The sequence below is a fragment of the Falco peregrinus genome, chromosome 4, assembly GCF_023634155.1.
Source record: "Falco peregrinus isolate bFalPer1 chromosome 4, bFalPer1.pri, whole genome shotgun sequence".
Taxonomy (NCBI): Eukaryota; Metazoa; Chordata; class Aves; order Falconiformes; family Falconidae; genus Falco; species Falco peregrinus.
Window position 1 is genome coordinate 15,460,414 of NC_073724.1, and position 14,207 is coordinate 15,474,620.

General features: G+C 37.0%; 1 long non-coding RNA gene across 3 annotated transcripts in view; it reads left to right on the forward strand.

The window, feature by feature from the left end:
- LOC114012848 (uncharacterized) overlaps positions 1–14,207 on the forward strand; it is a 331,654-nt gene that overhangs the window by 89,082 nt on the left and 228,365 nt on the right. The window lies entirely within an intron of this gene.

Sequence of the window (14,207 nt, forward strand, 5' to 3'; positions counted from 1 at the left end):
TTCATCCCTTTTTTATAAACGTATTTTGAATTCAGGTTTTACACGCTGTTTGTGTGTGCTTTGTTCTTTTGACAAACTTGGGGTTTGGGGGGAAGCCAGTTTTATTCTATCCATACTTATTTTATTTACTCAAGCCTTCCTGCAGCTTTTTTTGCATTCCTTTGTTGTGATACACATAAATTTTTCTTAAAACAAGATTCAGTGATTCTGATTTCTGCTAAGGGAATAAGGATTTATACTTGGATACATATTTCCATAAATACCAGGGAGCTATCTAAATTTTAGGTAAGTTGTAAAATTACAGAAAATAAGGCTTTTGTAACTTTTGTCTCGCTTAAGGAGGGAAACACAATCCATCTGGACTAGTTCTTTAACAGATTGTGTTAGATACACTAGTCATCTACTCTAATGGTAATAAATATGATCTGAGCTATAATATTATTTCAGTTACTGACTTTGAAAAAGCTGCTTTATTAGCACAGCAACAGAATTAAACATTGCATGTTGACAGTAACATTAGAAATATGTTTGCAAAAACTGCTGAGTGGATGAAATTTAGAGCAATAAATCATCGAGGCATGTCAAAGTTACTCTGTATGTGATGTTTTAAGCTGTCTGTAATTTAGAGGAAAAATGAGTGGTTTTCCTCCAGCAGAAGTGTGATTCTGTATAAAATCATCTTTATTGTATCTTTCTCGAAATAAATAGCTTTCTTTAAAAAAAAATAAAATCACCAAAGTCAGAAAGTGCAAGAAAAGTCCGAGAATTATGTAGCAGTTATTCAGAGCTAAAGGGAAAAATGTTCTTTGATAGAATAATTCTGATATACAACGTAAGAAAATCATCAGATGAACTGTACACAGAGGGTACAGTCACAACTTGTTTCTTGACCTGTCTTCCTAAGTTTGTATGCTTATCTGAAACTTACTAGCAGTTAGCAGGAAGCCTGTTTTAAAAAATAAGGTGATGCTTCAGATCTGTGTTGTTCTGACATTGCAGTCCCTTTCAAGTGCAGAAGTTCATGTTGTTCACCTATTGTGTCCATTCTTATTTGCCAGTTCGAGATCTTGAGTTTACCCATCAGTTTTGAAAATATTTTCCCCCCATCCCTTTCCTTTTTAAGACTGTCTCGAAGAAATGCTAACAAGTACGGATTTGAAGGCAATGCTGCACTGTAGGATGATCTAAATGGACTTGATACTTCTTGTTTTCTTACTGTGAATTGAATTCCTATCTATTTTGACTTGGGGTAAACTTTAGACTTTCTACAAGAAAATTCTTGGCTGTGCCCTTGGCACAGTTAAGGGTGTGCTTTTCTTTTAAGAGTTTCAGGGTTCACTTTGAGGGAAAGAAATGTGCTCTCTTACATAACACAAATGTATGACTTTTTTCTTTGGCTATGCTGTGATGGAGGAATACCTGCTGAAGCACTTTACAACCTTAAAAACTGAAAGAAAAACAAACTTTGAGGAGGTGGTCTCTTCTCAGCTTTGGTGGGCTGGACTGCTGGGGAGCCAGCCACCTCCTGGTGGTCGCATGGCACTTGGGGAGCAGGGGCTGGTGGGTGCTCGCATGCAGCCACCTCCTCCATAGCCACATAAACAGAGGATCAGCCTTTTCTGTGCTCTGGGGTTTTCATTGGCAAAATAATGCACCAGTGGTGTTGTGACACCAGATTAGAGGATTATGAAACATTTCTTCATGCTCTGATGACCAACCTGATGAAGGGGAAAGGGCTTAATGAGGAGGCGAAGAATTTACTGAGAACTTTATGCCTGTATCTATCGTTAAAAGTAGAATATCTGCTCCCAGTAGCTGCGTTCTGTGATTCATGGAAGCCCCTACAATAATGATATGAATGATGATTAACCGTGTTCTTACTGACCATTGGAAGACTGACACAATATAAATGTGACTGGCAGGAAGTTTAAACATCAATAGTGTATTTCCAAATACTATTTTCTCTTGGAGAAAATCAAAGAATCATGAGCTCAGACTGTATACTGGCTTTTTACATTCTGACACCAGTTAGAGAAAAAAGTGGTTTTGAAAAGATTAAAACACAGTTGCTTTATAACTTTCATTTATTTAGTCAAGTTTAGTCAAGGAGGAACCAGATTTGTTTTGCGAATAACATAGAAAAGTGATTTTGGAGGTTCGCTTTTAGGTTTGTTCTGTAGTTCTATGTGGAAGGAGGAAAAACTTTATTTACTAGACATGTTCATTTTATTGACATCTGTACATTACAGAAACAGGTCTCCACAGTACCTATGGATATCTTTACTGTCACATGAGAAAGGGTGGGAATTCAGGACTAAGTTGATTTTTCTGTCAAAGGGAGGAACTAGTCTGTGCTGTCACAGCAAGGTGATATCTATACTGAGAGATGAAGGAAAATTGACAGGAACAGAACTGTAGCACTCATGGTGTCAGTGAATCGCAGTGTTGGTAAGACAAACTGAGAAGAAAAAAAACCCCACCTATATTATATCCTAGCAATTTTTAAACAGTTTATTTTTAAAAGAATTTTTTAAGATAAAGACAGAAAAATTTCTGACATCTTCTCAGCTACAACTTATGATCACATTTTAAAGTTCTTTTGTGACTGTGATTACTTGGGCCTTAAACTTCTTTGATCTCCAAGCTTTATCAATTCAGGAACTGTAGATCTGTTTTAGGGGGGGAGGGCGGGGGAATATCTACAACAACAGTATTGCAATATTGGAGTTTTGGAGTTCAGTAAGTAAGGGAGCAAGAAACAGAAAATGTACACATGCTTGTCCATGAAAAACAAAAAAAGAGAGCAGAGATCTGGTCTTTGGAATACCCAAGCTGACTTTAATTTCCTGCAACATATTTAAACCATCAGCAGAAGACTGTCCCAAAAGGTAACAATGAAGGTGAAAGTGCAGATGAAAGGAGAAACATTTGCCTTGTGATTTAAGTGATTGCAATACATGGGTAAAAACGAATGGGCACAGAGAATAAGCAGAAGTAATCGGATATGAGGATAGGCACAGTGATAAGGCAGAAAGGAACTTAAAGAGCAAAACAGAGGAGATCTAAAAGCAGAAGAAAGATGGCATGAGAGAGGAGAGATCTAAAAGTAGAGGAAAGATGGCATGAGAGAGGAGAGATCTAAAAGTAGAGGAAAGATGGCATGAGAGAGGAGAGATCTAAAAGTAGAGGAAAGATGGCATGAGAGAGGAAACCCACCCTCTCTAAAACTGTCCGTCAGTCACTGAGGTGGGCCTGTGCCTTGGCAATTGTCAGCTGACATGCAGTCGTCTGGCTTCAATAAAGGAAGAGACAAAATACTGAGGAAAAAAGTAGGAAGAACAAAGGCAAAAGTGCTGGCTTTCTCCTGGTTTGTTTAGAAGCATTTCCACTGCTGGCATTCAGTTTCATACCTGAAGTAATAAATTCACCCAAGAAAAAAAGACTGTTCCTTCCAAAATTAGGGTCACATAATGGTTACATAATGGAGGGTTGCATCTGCTTTGACAAGTTGATTTTTGAGCAGAGGTTAAGTTTCTTTTTTCAGCTCCAACAGGATTCCAGCAACTTTTAAAAATTTTTTGTAAAACCCTTTGGAAGGTCTTTTGGCAATTCTGATTCTTGGATCTGGGAAAGATGCAAGCCATTTGCAGCATGATACATGAGACAATAGACAACAGGCTATCAGTGAAGTGAAGGGCAAAAGAAATGGCAATGGATTTTCCTTTACCTCTGCTCTGACCAGACCATCCACTTCTATATTTATTTTATCAGCCAGGCCTGTATCCAGGACTCCATCAAAGGTCCTGCTGACTTTGGTAAGGATGGGGTGAGGCCTTATATTCAATACACTCATCCATCAGTTCAAAACAGTATTCACAATGATTCACAATCTCTGTATGGGGCACCCATAACAGTTCAGGAATTTTCAGTATTCTGTTGGAAATGACACCCATACTACACAACCAAGGTACGCTGTAGTGCCACCTTCAGTTACTGAAATAACTACCTCTCCTTCAGAGAAATGTCCAGTGATTCAAACAATAACTAGTTTTCCAATTCCAGTGTTACCTTTAAAATCCAGAGATGATATTTTGGTGTTAATTATGTAATCTTAATTTATTTAGCAATATGATAGAAGTAGGTAAGAAATACAGCTTAAAGTACTGAAAAAAGCACATTCATATCCCTCTTCTAAGCCATCTAGAATGAAAATATTCCATTTATACCACCAATTCTCCATATCTCTTAACCCCCAAAATGTCCTATGGACCATAAATGTCATGTGGAAGATGTGTAGGCCCTTTGATCAGCCCTGTTCTGAATAGTGCAGCTTAACGGTGTTAAATGGTAAAGAAAAATTAAATAAAGAGAAAGCCCTACCCTGAAGTACATATCCCATTACTTTTGGTTATTTACATTGTTTCCAAAAGGCAGCACCAGACAGACCTCCTTCCAAGAACAGTTCTCTGTGGCAGAGCTGGTTGAAGGTACCTCGGTGCTCTTTTACTGCCTCTTCTTCCATTTCTCTGATGCCCCTGTAATGATACCCATCCTGTGGAGGCTACTCAGAGAAATGGTTCAGAATTTAAAAATAAAAAGAAGATTGTTTTTGACCTGGATTGATCCGCTTCACCATATACCCCAGTGGCATTTTTACTAGATCCAGGGCTGTGCAAGCAAAAAAGAGTAAAGCTGCAGGGGGGGGAGACAAATTTATTTCCTTCAGTGCTAACCATGGATGTCTAGGTTATTATGGGCGGGCTAGTGGAAGTGCCTTCAAAGAGCTATGTTTCCTGAGGGAACTTCACTTTGCTGTGCCTACAGAGTGAGGATCAGCGTCCCCTGAAAATATTGACTCTGGTTTTGGTGTACAGTTTATAAGTTGCTTGTGATTATGACCTGGTTGTCACTGAGCTTCTGTTATTTCTGCCTGTGTATAATAAAGGCCTGAAATAAAGATCTGTGCTTCTAGTAAGGGCGAGTAAGTTATAAAGAATGAAATGAGGAAAATGCAAGAGAAAGTCATCAGCAAGGAACTTTATTCATAAAACACTGAATGTGACACAGCACAGTGACAGAATCAGTCTGTGTTGAAAATACCATTGTATTTATCATGTGGACATCAGACTGCATTCTGCATTGGCCCCATAAAACTTCTTCCAAGCTCTGGCTGGCAGTTCACAAAAGAAGTTTCTGCAGAAGTACCCAGTGTAGGTGCAGCTATCCTTCCACTGATATCAAGGAGAGTTATGTAAGTATAAAGCAAAACCCGTAAAAATTGATTGTGCTAAAAAAGTAGGACTCTTCAAATTCTTTCCTTTGTATTTTTTTCCCCTCTTCATTTGCAGTCTACTGCTAGCCTCTGGAAAGAACAAGAAATTTGGCAGGATCTGGTAATTTAATAACGTCTTAAGTTATATTAAACTGTTTGCTTTCTATCACTTTGCCATTTTTTAACTGTATTTTTTGGCCTGAAATTTTCTATTGTGTAGTCCCAAGCCACAGGTGATTCTTTTTTTCTTTTTCTTTATCTTTTTCTTCTTCTTTATCTTTGTCTTTTTCTTTTCTTCTTCTCTTCTCTTCTTTTATTTTCTTCTTATTTTCTTGTTTTTGTTTTTTTTTTGTGTGTGTGTTAAAATTGTTTTAAGCAGCAGAAGTGGGAATAAATTATACTTTTCCTGTTAAAAGTGGAGTAAACAAACTCAACAAAAGTCTTTGAACAACAATTTTTGAAACAATGTCATCAACAGGTGGTTTATGGACTATTTTTAAAGGGCTTGAGGTAAAAAAAGATCTAAATTGTTTTATACTGGAGATGTTATACTATAGCTATTTATTACATGTCTCTTGGCAGTAAATATTAGGGTGCACACTGATATTTTTTTATTTGCTCTGAGGATTATATGACAAATTGGGCATTGCATATGTATAGCAGCAAGTGTCCTTTCCTTAGAGACCATGATGCTGAAAGAGCTTGGTGTGAGCATGTATCCAAGGTTAACTTAGCTGTGTGCTGAGAAGTAAAAGCGCATGAAGCAAGATTGCCATCTTAGGGCATCTCACATGGAGAAGGAATGAACCCTCTCTCCGTCATCAAGTTTCTTCAAGTATTAGTAATACTCAGTTTTGATGTAGATTATTCATTTTAATGCTGCTGTTGGCTGTTTCCCAGAATTGTTTTGATTTCATTACTAAACCAGAAGTTATGAATTGCAATCAATTTTTACTCTTTTTTTTTTTTTTCAGAAAAAGAAGGAATGCCACTATGAGGCATTCTGAGTGAATAGGAGTGTTCAAGTTTCATATGGATGTTGGTATATATATTCATATGGTACACAGAGATGCTTTTTTTTTATTATGCTTTCCTAGATTGCAATTGGAACAGCAGCAGGCTGCATTAATTCAGAATCTACAGATGTGTTGGGGTTTTTTCTCCCTCTTTATCTCATGCCCCATGTACATAATTGCAATAATCTAGGAACTTCTGCATCTCTCCTGACTTTACACCAGGCAAGACAACAGATCTGTGACTGGTTGGTAGACACAAGTCAGCTAACTGGCTGCCTGGGTTCTCCCTGGCAGGACAGGCAGTGGCCACCTCCCCTGTCTTACCTCAAAGCTAGCCCTATTATAAGTTTCTTTTGTTTATTCAGCCATCTCGATTCAAAAGCTAGTTATTTTTTAATCATCGTGCCCTATATGGCTAGATTATGGAGTGTATCGGTATTTTATTTTTGGCATATGGGCAGGTCATGATGAATATATCTTTTGAAAGATATAGAAAATTCCATGGAAAACCACTGAACCAATATTTATTCCAGCTAATAATTAAGTATCATGGAACAGTGTGATCGTGACCCACAGAATCTTGACTTTATTCCATCTAGTACATCTTTTATCTATTATTAAGACATCAGTCATATTACATACTTTTAAAAAGGCATACTTAATTTTATGTATTAAATCCACAATGCTTTTGCCTAAAATTTGGCCAAAATGCCCCCCTTCCAACATATACCTTTCTGGGGGTGGGGTGGGGGTGGAGGGAAGAACAAAAGCAATACATGATAGATTATAAGGAAATAAATATGTTTTTAGGGGAAAGGGAATTTAACTACACTCACCTTATATTTAGTAATTACATATTAAACCAAATGATATCTTACTGTACCTCAATCTTCTCAGCAATAAACTGAAATTAATAAAATGTTTTATATATGGCCTGATATTATGACTTCAAAGAACTCCTCAGTCATTGTGAATGGACTCTAAAAGGGGAAATGTTACATTAGGGTTTTTGAGCTGGTCTAAACTGAAACATCAAAAACTTGAGATGGAAATTTGACTCTATTTACTTGAATTAAGCAAATATATCTATGTATAGTTGCACATCTGTCTGATTTTCAGATGGGGAAATTTGTTCTTAAGAGTCTAGTTATAGACTGTTGGAAAGAACTTTCAACTTCAGACATCAGCTTAGTTGAACACCTTGATTTCAGTTTAAATAGTTGAAAAAGTAACCATTTTATGGGAGTTTAGAAACAGAAATGTAGTAAACAGTGGCATTGACGTTGTGTCCATCTCTGACATTCTGGGTTTACTCTTAGTTTACTACAACATTAAGAAGCTCTAAAAGTTTCAGTCTACATCTGGAATTAGAAATCTTAATGTGTCATCTAACTTCTTTGTATCTTTGTGCAAATCACTATAAACATGTAATGTCTTATTGCTAAAATATTTTTATATATTTTATAAAACATTTTTTTAGCTCTAAGTGTATTAATTTGATAATATTTATATAGATTATTTTTTTTAATTTGGTTGGTTTTAACTTTGTAGGTCTAATTTTCGGTGTTCTGTGTGCAATTATTTACATCTGGTTGGATGCGTTTGTAGGTGTTTGTTGGTATGTCTAAAGTCAGTGAGTCCTGTATTATGAAGTGCTGAGTGTGGTGCATGTCACAAAGTCAGATGCTAGATTCCTGCCATACTGAAATCAGGGTCATGCATCACAGTTCCTAAAAAATGGATTTAAGAGCCTAATCTTAGAATCTGATAAAAAAACGCAAACAACCCAAACTGTAGCCTGGCATTTCACAGAGCTGGTGAGATATCACAGTATCAGCAGTATTATTCTTAACTATTTGTTATTTGTTATTTGAGACTTCTACTAAGGTTTGTCTATCCACCTTTTTTTCTTTCCCTTCTCCATGGTTTTTGAACCCTTGTGTGTCTCTCAGTTAAATTTGAAAGGTGAAATTCCCAATGAATACCATGTTTTATGAAAATCTGTGACTGTATGGAAGAAAGAAACCTAGATCAGTGCCAATTTTGAGGAAAAGGCAGGCAGAACATAGCTGTTATACATTCTGTTTGGCAGTGGCTTAGTGGCCAAACAAAATATGTGCAGTCCCAGACTAGTCACAGCACAGTTTCTCCTGCCAGGTGATAGTGTAGTAGGCAATGTGGAGAGATCTGGCCATTTGCAGTGAGAAGAAAGAATGTGGAGTTACAGAGCAAAGACCATAAATCTGTAGGAAAGCAGGTTTCATTCAATCTGGTGCTTACAGGACACCTTGGGTTTGCTATTGCAAAAGAATAAAGGACCAAATGCCAGAAGATCTTAAAAAAGATGTAAATTGCTTGCTATAGGCAAACAAGAACATTTTGTTTGCTGTTTTTTTCTGTTTGCTGAGTGTTTTATCCTGTATGGAAAAAATCACTTACTATTTCAGTCATCACAAGCTGCACTGAACACATGAGATTCATACTAATCTTTCATATAGGATGTCCAACTGCAGTTAAATTCTCTATAAATAATAAGATAGGTATGCTGAGATACTAAATACAGTAATAGAAGTTCAGTTATAGGAAACTTACTTTTTCAAACTGGGAATTAAGCCAGAATTTGGTTCTTTTCTTGGCTGTGTTGAAGTCAGCATAGACGTGTTTAGATGAGGAGAAAAGCTTGATTTTTAAAGCAGTTCGGTATTTTCTGTTTGTTTACATTTAAAATGCCTGTGTATCCCATCTCACCTTGGAAAACTTTCCTGCTTCTGTGGACTTGGGATTACCTTTGTAAAGATGAGAATGGTAATACTGAAAATACTAATGCTTGCCTATTATTTTTATTTAAGTGATATTTATAAAGAGCATTTTAATTCTCAGCTGAACGAGCTACATCAGTGGAAATTAATGACCGTTGCCTTTTATGATTTCATTGATTACATGTATATGGTTTTCTAAACTGTTGGAGCTAGCGTCAGATAATTTTCCTTGTCCTAAGGTCATTCAAGATAAGGGAAAATACCAACTCATTTTCATTAGCATGCTTTTGTTTTATAAGCCGAATGAGCACCAGATGATGATCATCAGCAATCACTAGATTATTTACCAGAGGAAAATAGAAACCTGTGACATTTGAGTATCAGTTGTCTTTTATGGGCTATTTTAGTAAAGTACTACTTCTAAATATTCTCCTGGGTATTTTTCAAGATAGCAATTTTAGCACTGGCAACAGGAAATCTTAACGATTCAGGTCACTGCAGACAGTCCATTCAGCAACAAGTTTTGGAAGAAATTTCTAGTTTTAAAAGTTATTAGCAATTAGGATGTACTCTTTGCTTTGAAATGCTGAATAACAGAGGGAACACTATATACCTGCTTTTTAAAGCAAAAAAAAAAATAATAATGAAATGTTTAGATCCTGTGTTTCAGCAATAGTGCAGGTTTGTGACTGATATAGTAAAAAGTTTATCCCAGACCCCTTTTTGCCCCAGTAGCCCTCTTCTTATTCATTTTAAGTGATCTTGTATGCAGTTATGACCCTGAAGGTTGTCTAAGGACTTTGCATTTATGGAACTGTATTTCTAATTTGGCACATTTTCTTTGTGGTAGGGGTGATAGACATGAAAGTTCATGGTTCTGTGTAACAGCTTTGCTATGTCTAGGAGCAAGTTTTGCAGAAGCCTCATGGTCTATCACAGAGGATGCTATGGATGGTAGCATGAAGAAAAAAACCCACCCCACCCCCACCCCAGAAATTAAAGCAAATAAAACCACTCCAGCTGATCATGCTAGATATTTTAAATTAGTGATAAACTGACAAAACAATAATGTGGGAACAAACCCACAAAATTCTGTTTAGAAGATGGAAAAATGATTTATTTCTTTTGAAGTAAGATTTAACTATGTTTTTAGTTAGATTTCACAGGATGGAAGCATGTGCAAATGAGGACAGATTTTCCTAACAGCTCGGTGTGATGGTAGACAGTAAGGCAAGCGATCAGACTGTAAAAAGCATTTGGTCCTCTTTAATATACTAACAAATACTATATAAAATATTTTTTAAAATAGCTCTTACATATCTTCATGGGAAGTGCTGAGGGCACAGTTCTTCCAAAAATGGCTGTTGCATAGGTGTCTGAGATTGCTATTTGGCAATGCATCTGCAAACCATCGTGCATCTGAACCTAACTGCCGGCAAGAGACTTCTCTGGCATTTAGACACAGTGGCCGTTCTCTGATACCTGCTGGGTGTACAATTTCAGTGCTCAGATATCAGTCTTTTCCCCTCTTCACGGCATTTAAGTTTGAGAGACTTCCTTAGAGCGATCTTCCATTCTTACAGCTGCTAAAGCAGAGCATAGAGACTACTGTGAAAGTGGCATATGAAGGTCTTTTTATTGCTCCTTTTTGTGTGTTTCTGAACACCCTTTTTGGGTGGGTAAACCATGGGGATTCTCTGAAGGAAAAGATTCTTCAGTACATGCAATAGCAAATTATTGCTTCCAACCAAGTGGGTTTTTTTCCCCTTCAGGGCTCTCCCATTTCATGTCCATTCAATCACCAGGGACCAGACCAGTAGTGTGCTTTTCCTTTTAGCAGCATGTTGTGATGTTGGAACTTCCTGCAAAATCACATTTTTTAAAGTGCTTCCAGATGTAAGCATATATTTGATTGAAGTTTACTGCACATGCTTGGGCACTGATAAACTGGTAAGGCCTGAATCCAACAGCCTTTAAATCAATATGTGGCTTTCTATTGACTTCCAAAGCTCTGGTTTGGGCTGTGAGATTCATTGGTATAGTCAATGGCTTCAGGTTGCCAGTTTCCTCAGAGCAACAGTTCATGCAACAGTTACAATTACAGGAGCTTTGTAATATGAAGAGTCCTATTGCTATTTTCCTTCTCCTTCCTCCTCTATGAATCAGACATCTACTTATGCTTCGGTTGGCTCTTGCCAAAGCTAGGCGAAGTGCCCGGTCAAACAGAGAGGCTGGGTATATGCTTAGGACTCCCATATATCTGTGCAGGAAATACTAATGCCTGCACAGCAAGGCTAATGTGTTCTGGACTTAGGAAATCCTTGTGGAAAAGCACTGTATATGCTAATATAGGAGTTAAAATGGCTTTATTAATTTTCATGTTTTCCCCTTCTCTGATTGGCAAATCAGCAAACGAGTTCATGGCATCCCTTCACCAGAGGCCTTGGCTGCTTTCCCACAGGCAGTCCTTCTGGGCACAGGGAATGCCCCTAAGGGAAGCAGGCCACAAGAAAAGGATGAGATGAATTTCCTACATAACACAAAAGTGACTGGAAGTGCATGTGAGGTAAGTAAAGTGCATGTTGGCTTTGTGGAAACCACTGTCCTGCTTGTACTTCACCTGTTTTTCCTTTCCAAGCAGCAATCATTAGCAAACAAAATCAAACACCACTGGTCCCCTGTTGCTAAATCAGGTTCTGTAGGAGCTGAAGCAGATATGTATGGAAAGCTGAAAAATGTAAAGCAGCTCTATGTAGCACCCCTTAATTGTGGGTGGTGGAGATAAATGAAGCTGCTTATTTCATTGCACAGAACCCCTCTTGAAAGTATCCTGGTTTGAGATGGGGAGTCCTTTGACAATCTAGTGTACTAAACAAGAAGAAAGCCATGGGATAGGTACCTAATGGCCATGGAACATATTTTCTGGAAGAGCTGGAGGCTTTGGGACAGAGAGAAGTTCTCAGCTCATAGGTAGAAAAATCAAGAACTTGGAAGCCTGTCACAAAGGTAAAATTAGAGTATTTTGTAAAGGCTTAGTGAGACTTTACTCAATATATTTATTCATAGGTAACAATAAATTGGGAGAATCAGGAAGAGATTGATGCTGAAGTCTGTTCAGGTCATGCCATGCAGGGGCATTTGCCGGTAGTATGGGGAAAATCTTCAAAAAAAAGATTGTGTGAGAGATGCACAAAAATGTTCATTATTTATCTGAATTGCTTCAGACGTGGTAAGGTGAACTCTTGGCATAGAGCTTGCATGCTGCTGGAGTTTTACAAAAGGCAGATTTTATTTGGTTCACTTGGGACATCCCAAATGTTGACAAACTGGAAAGGACTGTGCCAGTACTTCTGTCATATGGTGACTGAGAAAAACATGTACAACAGAAACATACTGTGCAATGAATCAAGTAACACAGTTCCTATTCAGATCACAGCCTTGTGGGTAGATTATATAGAGAGTAATTTTAGCCCTCTTATAAGTGTGTTGCTAGAGAATTGCTGTATAAAGAGGAGAAATAACAGAAGCCTGGCAATTTAACATGCTGAATTAAAAAAAAAAAAAAAAAAAAAAAAAAATTGGAGGGAAAATACTTCCTGCAATAAGACTGGAACACTTTAAATCTTTTCAGTTGGTCTCACATTAGCCTTTGTGCACCAGTGCCATTTAAATTAAAACCAGTATGTTTCCAAAAATAGAAAAGTTGGTTTTGATGAACAGAGAATTTTTGATGAAAACAGCTTCCATTTGAAATCCTTAATTTCATCTGTAAAGCAACTCCTTTGAATAGTATCCTGCTGGCATACTGTTGATGACAATAAAGCTAAATACATACAGAGACATATCTGCAATCGTGTGCATGCATTTATATATTTGTATATGTAACTGAAAATTGGAACTAGGAAAACTCAGCTTATTTAATTCAAATGCAGATGCGATCCTGTGAACCCTTTCCCCCAAATCTGGTCAACCAGATATATTTACAGTTCCTTGACAGTGTAGAGAATAAGCAGTGTCGGTTGTACTACACCCACTATGATCAGACCAACCCTGCCACAGTACACATGTTGTATGAAGACCTACACACAACTGTTCAGAATGGACATCTTCAGTGATAGTGCTAACATAGGCTGGAAACCGTGGCGTAGAAATAAAAAATTTTCACAAGAAAGGGTTATTTTTTAACCTTTTGTAACCTTTTTTGCTGTTTCTTATAAGAAGTATACCTTGGAGCCATTGTTTCACAATATCTGCCTTTAAAAAACTACTGCTACATTTTTATTATATAATTATTAATGTAACTAAGATTAGGATGGGTTTGATCCATTGAACCTGGCTGTATCTGTTTTTCAAATTCTACAGCGAGGAAGTAAAGTTGATTTGCTTATGTGTGCATTTAAAATAAATGCCGAGGCATTCTTCCATCAAAATACTTGTAATAAGGAAGGAACCAATGCTGCATGAAACTTCATCTTTTTCAAAGGTGAATTGTGATAAAATAACAAAGACAAACATAAACTGTAAGGCTGAATCCATCACTGATGTTGCCTACTTGTTTAGTATGTATTCAGAGAAACCTATAAGGTCCCTCTTTTAGTGCTTTCAGTCAGTGGTAGTTAATGGCAAGATCCATTAAAAGGTTTCTTCTCAGATATTTATTTCTCATTATTCTGCTTTCACTATCTTGTACTTATGAACATAGCTTATTGTGTATTCATAAGGACTGTGGATTTTAGCCCAGTGTGTGATCTCTTTAATAGAATCCATAGAGCATCTAATATTCTATAAAGGGGTGATATTTATACTGAGAAGGGAAGTATTTACTTGTGTATTTTTAAGCATGTTAATATTTTCTATGATTGGAAGAAAAATATAATTTGGGACAAAGAAGTTTTCCTTACTTTCTATTTTCTTTAGCTTTTAATCCAAATGGTAATAATTTTCAAAATATTAAATACCTTGGTTATTAAGCAATACAAATTTTTGCAAATGATTTAGTCATTGCCACAAATGGCTAAATGTTCTCCTACATCAACACTACTTCAGGTGTACAGCATGTGGGGAAAACATCCTGAAAGAGCAGCACTAGGGATCGCTGGATCCTTTAATGCAGATCTCTCTAATGCAAAGAACTTACAAGCATAGTATTGGCAAGTTGGA